The sequence below is a fragment of the Corvus hawaiiensis genome, chromosome 3 (genome assembly GCF_020740725.1).
Source record: "Corvus hawaiiensis isolate bCorHaw1 chromosome 3, bCorHaw1.pri.cur, whole genome shotgun sequence".
Taxonomy (NCBI): domain Eukaryota; kingdom Metazoa; phylum Chordata; class Aves; order Passeriformes; family Corvidae; genus Corvus; species Corvus hawaiiensis.
Window position 1 is genome coordinate 78,783,771 of NC_063215.1, and position 12,930 is coordinate 78,796,700.

Here is a 12,930-nt window from a genome sequence, read left to right on the forward strand (position 1 = left end):
CAATGTCACACGAAATACAGTTTCACCCTACAGAACCTTTCTCTCTTTACATTCCTGTAAGGAAAACATTATTTTCATGTATTAATTTTTGGGTTTATATCTAAGGCTGAGTTTTTGTAAGATTGGTCAAAGTCTTTAAGGACATGCTGACCATTCATTTTGAATAGTCACAGTGCAATGAGAAGACAGCAAGTGTTCAGGGGTGGCAAATGTTGGGTTCTGTAGTAGTCTTTTGAAGAAATATTGAACAAAACTGATTTTGTCTTTTTGGTACCCTCAGCATGGTTAAAAGGAAGTGTTTGAGTGTGCATGTCATTGATTAATGCTGGAACTAAGACAGGTTTAAGAGGGTTTCCTCAGAGATCTGATGGTCATAGCAAAGAAAAGCTCTATAAATCTAATTGGCTATACACTACAGCAAGTTCATCCCTATTTTTAATTGTATTAACCTACAAAAGGATTCAAGGATTAATTAGAAATAAAGACCAGGAGATGAACTGAAGATTCTCAAGGGAGACACTGGTATATATTATCCTTGAACTGTATAATTATTGGAAGCCTTACTATTTTAGAGCGGTGTGCTCACCTGAATGTAACCCTAATTGCCTCTTTTATTCTTAGCTCCATGGTTTTGTACAGAGTGCTAATCATATTTCAAACCAGAACCACCTGCCGAAGACCTGCAGAAACAAAAGTGGAAGAATTCTTAATGTCCTAATTTGAGAGGAGGTTATAGTACAATATTATTGGGATCAAACTGCCTCATGCTTGAAATCAAGAACAAACCACTCTTCTTTGTCAAAAAGTCAGGTAGCATTCTTTTCCTCAGCTTGTATTCCGACTTTCCTTTAGGTTAAGCTTTAGTCAAAAGAGAAGTGGTGCCTGATTAAAATGTGGGATAAATGATCTCAATTGTTTTCTGAAGGGGAAATCAGAGCTCTCATTTTGGTGAGTGACTGTAACACTCTACAATGTTGGGTTTGTCCTCAGCACTGATCTATCCTAGTCCAGAGCACTACCTGGCACCTGTGAAAGGCTACAGTATACACTGGCTGGGTATAATGGGAAGGTACCAGGGACTGACTTGCTCTGGAAAGATCCACTTTCCATCCCTGTCACTTCCCATGGGCTTTCAAAAGGTTTCCTCCCAGTCTGTGGCTGCCTTTTTGTACCACTGTATCTCTAAGTAGCAACCTTAGAAAGTGATTGTGCTCCCTTTTAGAAAAGGTGTTAAATGTAAAAGTAAGAAACTCCAAAATACATATTGATAAGCTAAAAAAAAAGGCAGAAAAATACCTTTCAGGCAGTCTTAAAAAAGGGCAGTAGAATAAACCTTTAGATCTGTTTCTTTCATCCAAGCTCCCATTGAAATGACTGAGAAACCTTGCTCATTCATGTCAGTCCAAATATGTGACTCTTGCATTTGAATATCAAACAACTGGTATTCTTTTTGGCTTTTTTTTTTCTTTTTTTTTTCACGCCAACAAGCATCTGATGTATTTTACTACTTCTGAGAAGTACTATTGGTACTATGCAGGTACAGAACAACAGGAAAATTAAATTTTGATATTAATTTTGAATTACACCAAGTCATATTCCCGTGTCCTCCCTGTATTTAAGCCTAAATATATATTGGGAATTCTGAATATTTGGGGCCCTGATCCAGCACTCACTCAGTGTCAATATTGTGCTTGATTACCAGGGAAACTTGCAGCCCAGCAGTGATGAATCTTGATGTTCTCAGCTGTTAAACGGTCCCGAGCACTGGACCAGCCTGCAACAGTCTCAGTAACCACTGCTTTTCCAGCAGCAGCTGTGAGCCTGCCCACTGCTTGATGTGTAATGCATTTGTCATACAGCCTGGGCTGAAAGAAGTCAGAGTAAAAATCTATTGTGTGTAGCTTCAAGCAGAAGGGAGGTAACTACTTAACTTCCCTCCTGATGCTGATGTGAGCACAGCATGTACTGTTCATAGGTGGTGACTGACAAGAGATCTGTGGTGGGGCTCCTTACCTGAGGTGAGGTTTTTATTGTAACACCAGCTAAGCAAACATTATTAGAGGGGTGGATTTGAAATTGCGGTGCTTGAAGCTGTCTTAGAAAAATGTATTAAAGCAAAGTGCTTGGGGAGTGAGGAAGGGAGTGGATTTCAACCCATTCTTTTAGAGGGATTGAAAAAAACCCTTCTCTTCCCAAGCACTCTGAGTAATCCATGGCTCTTTTGGGCCATTGGAGTCAGCTGTTTGGAAAATATTGGATCTTACTAAGGCTATGTGCTAGTGGCAATATGGACAATCAGCTGACAAGAGCTATGACCCACAACTTTTACTGTAATTATAGAGACAGGTAACATTTCTGGGGTTTTTTCCTACTTTGTCTCTTTGTACTCGTAGAATGATTTGGGGGCAGATGAAATGTCACAGTGCACATGACTGAAATGTGTGAAAACTTAATTAACAGAATAGTTACACAGTAGAAATGAGATCTTGTCTCAGTGAAAATCTGGCAGGAGGCTTTGGCCCTATGGAATATGAGTCCACATATGTAGTCAGTGGAAAAGCCATTAGTCACAAAGAGGCTGCATCTGCTGGAAAGAGCTAATCAGGTCCCTAACTTCAAAGAAGATGGAATGCCTTAAAATACCCTTCTCCAGGCTTCTCAGGCATGCTGTAAATGAATATGTGATTTTCTCCCAGCTACCTGGGTAAATCTGCATAGCTCAATTAACTTCAGTTGATTCATGCCAGTTATACCAACAGAGGATCTGGACAGAACCTAATAGCATCTCTATATCTAATAGTCCAATGTAGTGTATGAAAATTGGGCATTATTCTGCATCAGCCATCCCTTTGCAGCCAGGATGAATAGCAGAAGGATTTGTGATTTATTAAATGAACTCCTTTTCTACAAAGCTGAATATACACTGCCTTCCATGAGTTTCTACACTGGCAGGCCATGTGTTTCTTCTGCATATCATAATTTTCTCTGAAAAATATTAAGATAATCGGAGAGTCAGTGTAATTTTCTTGATATCTGGTCAGAGACACATCACCTAATCACTTTACTCTTATCAATCAAAATTTGCATCATGCCAGAAATTGATCACCTTACTTTTTACTTTCTAGCTTCCTAAATTATTTTTATTTTTTCCCGTTGGACAGATTTACCTCCTAGGAATTAATTTGAAAATAAATTAGTATAGATATTAGTTGCAGTTAATTTTTTTAAGCAGACTGTGAGCATAAATCTGAAGGTTTTTACTTTTCCTCTTTCACTTCATTATACATATAGGGCAATATTTAGGCCACTGAGTTGAAGCAAATCCTGAAGTGTGATTATCTTCTCATTGAAATGCTCTCTATTGTGCCTATTTGTTTGATGTGTTTTTCTTGTACATTGTATTTCTGATGGCTTTGGGGTAAAATAATCTTTATATGTCACCCATACTATCTCTTTTAATCTCCAGAAGATTAAGTATGTTTATTTAAAAACTCCTTTGATAGTGTCTTTACTAACTCAGCTATTTTATAAAATTGGAAATAATGAATCAGGGAGATGCAATTTTGATAATGTCATTTACACAACTCCTATGAGGCTAGCTAGGAAAATAACTGGAGTAAGTATCTGACATGCATATAGTGAGAATGGGAGAAATATTGTAATTTCATGTAGGTTATGAGGCACTGGAAAAATACAGTCAGCAAAAGCAGTTCAGTTAATGAATTGCATTCTTCAGGGACTGCTGGACTCAGGAGATGGGTCATGGGATCAGGAATGGTTCCTTTAATCTCTTTGTCACTGGTTAAAATCCAATCTCTGGGTCACTGGATCAAATCCAATATGGATAGACAGTAATTAAGTCCCTGTTATTTGAAGGCTCTGAGATGAACCTTTTGAAATGGAGTGGGTGAAGAGGCACTGCAAAACAAGTCACCCCAAAACCTAGAATATCTGGAAAAATCACTTGCTTCATAGTCACTAGGGTGCTGAACAGATCTTCAGAGGCTTACTGGAGCTGGGTGTGGGCTGCTTGTAGCTACTGAGGTGAAACTGGTACTTGTCCATCACTTAAGGGAAACACTTCTGAGCTTGTGAAAGAGGAGTCTGCATAGACAATCACTTGTGATGCTTCCTGAACCAAAGGTTACACACTACTGGGAAGTCCACACTACTCCCCTGCAGTTACAGCTCTTGCCTGGTGCTTTAGGTTCTATCTAGGCATACCCATGGAACACCACTCCTCCTCACTCATCTTGAGAGGTTCTTAAAGTCCCGGGCTCTGGGAGCTCTCTAATGCTGAGCTATCCTCCTCAGGTTGGTAAAGACAGGGAATGCTTTGTCCTGTGGGCTTCCTGAGTGCCAGGTAATCACTCGGTGGTGTGAGGATTAATGTTGTCCATCACCAGTCTGGAGTTTCAGACTACAAGAGGAACGGGGAGGTCCCAGTGCCCCTGTGGTTTGTAGTGTTTTAAGTTATCCCAAAGGATGGGTTCAGAGGAGACCATGTGAATGGAAAGACACACACAGAGTATCACATGCCACTCAGCACTTCAGCAGGCTACCAGAAGATGTGCTCTAGAAATAAAATCTGCAAGGCTGAAATATACTCAGATGGGACAGATGAACTGCTTATACCTGGCAGTAAGGAATTCAAATTCATACTTTTTTTTTTCCCTATTGGTGCAAAATCAGAGTGAGGGGACTTCTGAGTGTCAACCATGGGCTCACACTGTCTGCTTTCCCAAAAAACAGTTCTTGACAGGAGTCATGTTAGTTGGCACAGGACTAAGTCTTTTGATTATATACACCCCTGTTTTCTGAAACTTTGTATGCTTTTAATCTGTAAATCCAAATTCTCTGGACTTTGTATAAGACTGTGGAAGGAGCTTTTGTTTTTGTGAAGTATGCTGTTCTGTAGACACCAAATCAAAATCTTTTGATTGGAGACTTTGGCGAGATTAATCTATTTCAGCCATCCGAAACTGTGATTTGGCATATAGTGAGAACAGCTGAGACAGTGGGGGAAATTTCACACAGATTCTGTCCTGCTAGCTGTTAAAGCAATTCCATTTGTGCTCTGCATTTTGTTGTTTTCTAGAAAATAAACTCACCGAGCTACCCAGATTATCTGGTCTTGTAAAATTGAGGTTATTTTTAAGACAAGAGATATTCTTATTCCCTAAGGAGAAGGAAAAAAGGAAGAAAACATGACATTCAGAAGAACAGAAAAACAGGATTTGGGTATACTGTTAATTAAATACCCCAGTCCATGCCTTGGCCCAAATGTGAATAAGCCATCCTCATAGCAGGGGGAAAAAAACTGGCTCCTACTCAGATACGTGCAAACACAAAATTTCCATAAGCGACACATATCTCGCTGGGCTCTGGGAATGCTTTCCACAATGACCTGCATAATTAAAGTCTGCATTGCCTTCTTGGCCCAAGAGAACTTCATGGCAAAACAGCTGCTAACATCCATTAACTGTATTTAAGTGCTGTTTATAGGGAAAGACTTAGGTGCCTTTTGGGCACTGGGAAGTAAGATATAAATGCATGTTAGACATTATCAACATGCATACTTGTAACAAACTGCCTTCAGGGACTGAAAGATGTAGTCACATATTTCAGGTGTCACTGATAACTATATGTGTAAAAAGAGCAACCTATCGCAGGAAATATACTGTAGGGAATGTTTTGCATTTGAATATGAAATGAGGCCTTCAGTTAATGACCAAGTTTCTTGGACCTTTCAGTCTTGTTGCCTGAAACACCAAAACAGGGAAATTATCAATTATTTCCATGTCAGCGAATTCATATGAATGTTTTGGAAAGAAAGCATTCTCATTTTCCTCTTTCTCTTAAAAATTTTATCTTTTTACTACTCTAAAAAAGATTCCTTGTATGTCAAATCTCAGTTTTTGCTAAGTCTTCTTCTCAAGGCATTCCTTGTTTTCAGAAAAATTAGCAAGCACCAGTGGCAGACCTTCATGATCCTTTTTTCATTTGTACCTGGGCTGAGTTTTAAAAAACTATGAGTAGAGAAAGAAAGAAAGAAAATTGGGAAAAATGGGACATTAAATGGATTTAATTTTTGTAATACATTTATGGATGGAAAGAAAAGGTATAATGAGAACAGGAAAAGCAGTTCTGTAAGCTGTTGATATAGTGTGTTGGTTTTCCTATGGATTTGAATTTGTGGCTGGTTAGAGCTCTGATGGAAAATCCCTAAGTGCTGGAACATTTTAGAATGTTTATTTTTTGCATGAACTCTTTGATGTGTAAATGGGTGAATGTACATTGCTGTCTCTTCTCCACAGAGCCACTGACAGGGTCTCACTCTTTCTGCTCAGCCTTCCAAAGTCTGTTCTGAAGATAGCCAAAAAATCTGCAGTTTTCATTATTTCTGAGGATGCTGTATCTTTCACTTAACTCAGGCAAGAGATACAAACTTGAGGAAGGAAGACACAAACTGATATGCAGCCAGAACTCATGATTTTTTAAATAATGAGTTTTCATTAATAATTTTTTTTTAATTGATGGCACTCAGTGTTTCAGTCTTGCTTCAGATTTCTTGTAAAATTTAGCCAAAATATAATTGAATGCTATGTACTAGTGAGTTCTTTCCTTTTTTTTTTCTTTCCTTCTGTCATAAAGTTCAGCCTGCTCTTTTTTAAGAAACAGAGAGTCAAATAAATGTTCCTCCCTCATCTGGTCCCAAAGCAGATCTTTTGTTTGGCCTCTCCTGAGTTGACTTGGCGTGTAATGGGCTAGTGAAGAGCCCCAGTTCAGAGCTCTCACTGGCACCAATGAGAAACCCTTCATGGCTTTTGCTGCAGAGATCAGGATGACTCCTGGACCTGGACTGTGTATACAGATGGGAATGAACTCTTTACTACCAGATAGCAAATAACATTGACTGAGATATAGCAAATATCATTTGCTTTTTCCTGTCACTCAGGAAAGCTCAGTTCATCATTAATTCAACTATACTTTGTAAGCCATTTTTTTCAAGAATAGCTTTTCTCTGTGGAGTAGACAAAACAAATATTCCCTCTGGGATGAATCCCTGCTCCTGCCTCTCTACAAGTAAATGCTCTTCTCACTCTCTCCCAGCACAGAAAGCTGTTCTGACAAGATTGCTGAAAGCAATGGGCTTCACATGATGTTCCACAAGAAAGCCAAAGCAAAGAGCTACTTGACTTACTGGTGCTATCATACTTTATAAGCAGCAAATTGTTACAGACACATGATAAAGAAGTGCATCTAAGACATAGCAGGCAGTCAAGTTTAAAGGTCTTCTGTCTTGCAAAAGATCCAAGAAGGCCTGGCATCTGCTTCCATGTCTACAGCAAAGACCTTTGTATGGACACAGATGTCAAACAGGGGATCTTTGATAGTAGCTGGAGGCAATACATCTGTCTGCTGCCTTTTGCTAATTTTCTTTTTAGGTCAAACTCTGAAATTGAGCAGCCTGGCTTGCCTGACACATTTGGTACAAAAGCTTCCCCTGCTGAGGTTCCTGCCAAGATTGGAGAGGAGATCAACCCTCCCCAGAGGCAGATTGCAAGTAGGTTGGTGAGAGGAGAGTTGTGCCTCTGCTGGGCTGGTATGGGCTACTTAGGGGTGGCTTTCTGTGGCAGCAGAGATGGTGGTGGTAGGCAGCCATATGTTCTTTGGTCTGGAAGATGTGGCTTGTCCTCCTTCCTGCATTTCAGCTGTCTTCAGTTTGACAAAAGCTGCTAATTTTTGTTTCCCAATTACACCAAGGAATAACATCATAATCTAGGAAAGCAAATAAGACAGTTTAGTGTTTCACTGTAACCTCTTTTCCGTCAAATATGGGCAAAACCATCTAAATACAATGAGGATTTTATATCAATACATCTATATAGGTATGGATAAAAGAAGAAATACATATGTAGTACATATATAGAAAATCACTTCAGTGTAGGCCTCTTCCACTTAGATCATGAGTTTCTGACACTTGAAAGGAACAAGCAGGCATTATGTGGGGCCATGAAACACAGGCAGCCCTCTTAGCATGAGCCCTTCCTTGCAAAAAGGAGATCCCTGTGGTGAGCTCTCATTGCTATACTCTCCTGGACTCCAGTGCCCCATGGGTGAGAGGGTCCCTTCTAGGCCACTGCAATGGACACATCTGTGCTTCTGCCTCCCAAGGGTTGGAAAGCAGGCATGGGCCATGACATCTGCAATAGTGGTCAACAGCTCATTGCCCACATGGAGAACTGTGATGAGTGATGCATCTCGGGGTCAGATCTGGGGCCAAAACAGTTCAACGTCTTTGTTGGTGACACGGACAGTGGGATTGAGTGCACTCCCAGCAAGTTTGGTGATGGCATCACGTGCTGTGGTGCAGTCGCCATGCTAGAGGGAAGGAATGCCATCCAGAGGGACCCTGACATGCTTGAGAGACGGGCATATGAAAACTTCATGAAGTTCAACAAAGAGAAGTGCAAGATTCCTACGTGGTGTCCCTGGTGTAATCATAGACTCATCTACAGGTGAGCGGAGAAGTGATTGAGAGCAGCCCTGAGGAGAAACACTTGGTGATGGTTGATGAGAAATTCAAAATCAGCCAGCAGTGTGCTCACAGCCCAGAAAGCCAGCCACATCCTGGGCTGCATCAAAAGCAGTACGGCCAGGAGGTCAAAGGAGGTGATTCTGCCCCTCTACTCAGCTTCTGTGAGACCCCACCTGGAGTACTGCATACAGTTGCCTCCAGTGTGGTGCCTTCAACATAAGAAGGACATGGAGCAAGTCCAGAGGAAGGCCATGAAGTTGATAAGAGGACTGGAGCACCTCCTCTGCAAAGACAGGCTGGGAAAGAATCACAAAATATTCTGAGTTAAAATGGTCCACATGGACCATTGAGTCCAACTCCCAAGTGCATTTCCCGTACAGGGATCAAACCCACAACCTCGACACTATTAGTGCCATGCTCTAACCAACTGAGTTAATCTCAGGGTTGGGACTATTCAGCCTGGAGAAGAGAAGATTATGTGGAGACTTCATAGCAACCTTCCAGTATCTGAAGGGGGCCTACAGGGAAGCTGGGCTCTTCCTCTGGAACTGTAGTGATAGGACAAGGAATAATAGGTATGAAAGAGGGAAAATTTATCTTAGATATAAGGAAGAAATTCTTTACTGTGGGGGTGGTTAGACGCTGGAATAGGTTTCCCAGGGAGGTTGTGGATGTCCCAAAACTGGCAGTGGTCACAGCCATGTTGGATGGGGCCTTGAGCAACCTGGTCTAGTGGGAGGTGCCCCTGCCTATGGAAGGGGGGTTAGGACTAGTTAATCTCTAAGGTCCATTCCAACCCCTTAACATTCTATGATCCAGCACAGCCAGAGAACAGCCAAATCAAGCCTGAGGATACCATAGAAAAGAGAGAAGATTCAGACCCACGGAGTAAGTAGCCGTTGATGCTCTGGGTATGTCAGGTTAACCTGTGAATGTTAACAAAGGCACTGACTGATATTTCTAAAAAAAACAACATCCAAGTGTATTATGGTATGCCAAATATTGCCTATAGATATTGGTAGCAGTAGATGAATACCAACTCTCCACTAAACATGTTGTTTCACATAAATCAGAGTATTTTTCAGAAGTTCAATTTTTTACTTTTTACGGAAAAAATTCAAAATATAATGCTGGGGCATTTCATTTTGATGTGTTGTTTAAACCATTGTAAACAATTCCTATATATTATATGTGTATAATATTAGGTATACTAAAGATGTACAATTACAACAGTGAATGTCATAAAAAACCAAAATGAAGCTATTCAGAGGAAAATATTTTAAAATGATCCATTTCTGACTTTTTTTTTTTTCAAGAACTGGAAATTGTAGAAAACGGTTATTTTAGGAATAGTTTTTATACTAACTGGGAACCAGAAATATTGAAATGCAGAATAGTCCACAAGAAAAAAATCAGTTCCCAGCTGGCTCTTTCCACTGGTTTAAATGACTTACTTTGGATACTGTTGAAACAATCCATGGCAAAGTTGTTAGATAGCTTTAGGAATTTGTGCAGGCTGCAGAGTCAGTTGAGGGCTGCTGGTTCAAATCCAGAAGGCCTCCATGGGTACAAGGAATCGTTAATAGCGTGACCTCAGCCATGTGGTATGAGTTTACCTCCCTGGGTGTAGGTGAGAGTAGCAGAAATAGCATTAATTACTCCGCTTCACCATCTCACCCAAGGTCTGACATGGCGAAGCAGGGAAGACTACTGTGCTCCAGACTGAGCTAGGCTTGCTCCATGGACAAAAATGTAGCTTCCCTATTCCAGGTCCAATCCAGGTTTTATTAGCACTATTGCTGTGATGTCAAAGGAAAAGCTAGCAAGAATAGGAAGAAAGCATCAGACTAGGTAATTGGTTAGAGATGGTACCCTGGGTAGACAGGGACAAAAGGCAATGAGCTGTAGCCAGCCACACAATCCAAAGTAACAAGCAGTCAGCACTGGATTAGCAACCAAGGCAACATTAATAATTTAACTACAGTCTTCACAATGATTTAACCATGCTATTCAGAGCACAAAGCTAATGGTGATATAGTGAATGAAGCTAGAAAGTGGCAATATTCAATAAGTTTCTAAGTATCAGTGCATAAAAGAATATCTATTGGAAAAGGCAATTTCAAAGTTTTTATTCTTTCTTGTTTCCTGAAAAACAAAAAAAGCAAGCATGTAAGTTTTGATAGTTTTAAGTTTGCTATTTAGTATTTTCCAGCTATGAAGGGGTGGGCTGTTTCAGTTCCTATTGACAGCCAGCTTACAGAGTGTGATAGACCAACACATTATGCTGTCTTTGAAAACTGAATAACAAATGTTTTTGCTATTTACAAGCCAGAAGTGAAGGAGTGGATCTGAGCTACAGAGCACCCTCCCAAATTATACAAACATCTCTCTGCATGCCCCGCCCGCAAATTCTGCCTTCATCGAGGTTAACATTATGTTATAACTCATCCCAGTTCATGGAGGGCTGCAAAAAGAAGCATAAAGTGAGAACATAGGAATGTGGTAGCTCAGAACAGGCTCTCAAAATTTATTTTATTGCTCGTCTACATGCAGAGTCATACCACCCTACTGCTGTGATTAAAATGGTAGAACCTCTCTCTAAGGATTATACCCACTACTTTATCACAAAAGATACTTGCCGGAATTAAATCCACAATTTCTCATGTTGCATTCTCTCACTCTGCAAAGTTAAATGCTTTTCTAGAACTGACCATGCAAAATGGCTGCTGTTTTTACACCTGGCATGCCTTCATAGGCAGAGCTTTTACTGTGGTGACAAAAAAAAAGGATTTTTACAATCCTTTTCTTGCACTAGCATTGAGGAGTCCATACAGTCAGGAAAAAAATGAATTAGATTCGATTGTGCCTCACATATCCTGATTGAAGCACTACTGCAAACTCCAATTGCAGCAACAAATTCTGCTAATTGCCTTGTGCAAACTAGCTATGGAGCCTGGGCTGAAGGAAAATTTAAAATGCCAAGGAAAATACATTATTATATTACATACTGCCGGCTCCTCTCAACTTCAAGTTGCAGTGGTGCACCAAATCAATTGGCACAGTCTTGGAGCTCTGTGAATTCCCTCTGAGCTGGAAACTATGCAGGTCCTAAGTGCTCACCAGGTGCTGGGGATATTTTGGCTAGCTCTGGGCTAGTTCTAAGTGCGCCCTACAATAAATGGTTTCTTCTCCTACTGACAGCATTTCTCTGAAAGAACTAAATTTATGAAGCCCAGTGGAGGCACCAGGGTAGTGGTAGGGGTGGAACTATAATATTTAGGATTTGCTCAGTTTATGTGCAAAAAACTATGTCAACCTAGACTTCCTTCTGTGGTAGGCACATGAGAAAGGATCCAGAGATGCTGGATCCTAAGGTTGTCCCTGCATCTCTAAGTACATTGCAACTGCTCTTGGTCATACCAGGAAGAAGGGTAGCCCCAATCATTCTGGATTTTAAGGATAAAAAAAGTTAGTCCTATAGAGAGGCTAAAAGCAAGGGTAGATTTTTCTTTGTTTGAAAAATGTAATATGAACAGTGCCACCCAACTTTTTGGCTCAAAGCTTCATCTACATAACAATGCAATGCAGTCATTAGTTATACCACTCCGGGGCATCTTTTCTGAGATAATGAAAATATTAGGCATGCTATTAATACCACCCATTTCACATGTTGATGTGATAAATGATTGTTTGTAGTGCTTACCTTCTGTGTTATTTTATATTCTGTCCCATTTTTTATGTAAGTGAAACCTCTAAGCATTCCTGCCTTGAGCCCCTACCTTAGTGCAGGCAGTCTTTAGATCAAACCCAAAGAAAAACTGAATAATCATATTCCCAGCAAGAACAAAGGCTTGGCTGAGCCCATGGTTCAAGGTATGAAATGTGGTCCTTGAGCATGCAGTGGGCTTTGTGCAACACGTACACAAGGACCATCCTTTCCAGGCAGTGTGTGTGTTCTCTTCCACAACCAGCAGGGTGGTATGGCCCCCAGCAGACTGACAGGGGTTCCTGCCTCCCCTCCACTGCTGAGCCTCTACTAGGGAGCTAAAATGTTGAAAAGTGCATTTATTTAGATTTCTTTAATTGAAAAGGAAAGATAGCTACAGAAAAAGTAGTTGTGTTTGGACTGTATTCTGTCTCCTTAATCTCCTATGTGTCTGCAGGTCTGCAGCAGCAACACACTAACACTGCTAAGTCAGACTTTACTCTTCACCCTTCACACTTTGTACTCATTAACTACAGCCTTCCCGTGGTTGTGCTTGGATGATTTTTCCTGCTCATTCCTGTTTGTCATGTCCTCTTCTTCCAGTACTTATCTTTGAGGAGCAGAAACCAGAAACCTTGATTTACTACTGAGAAAAACACCAACAAGGAGGTGCTTTCTACAT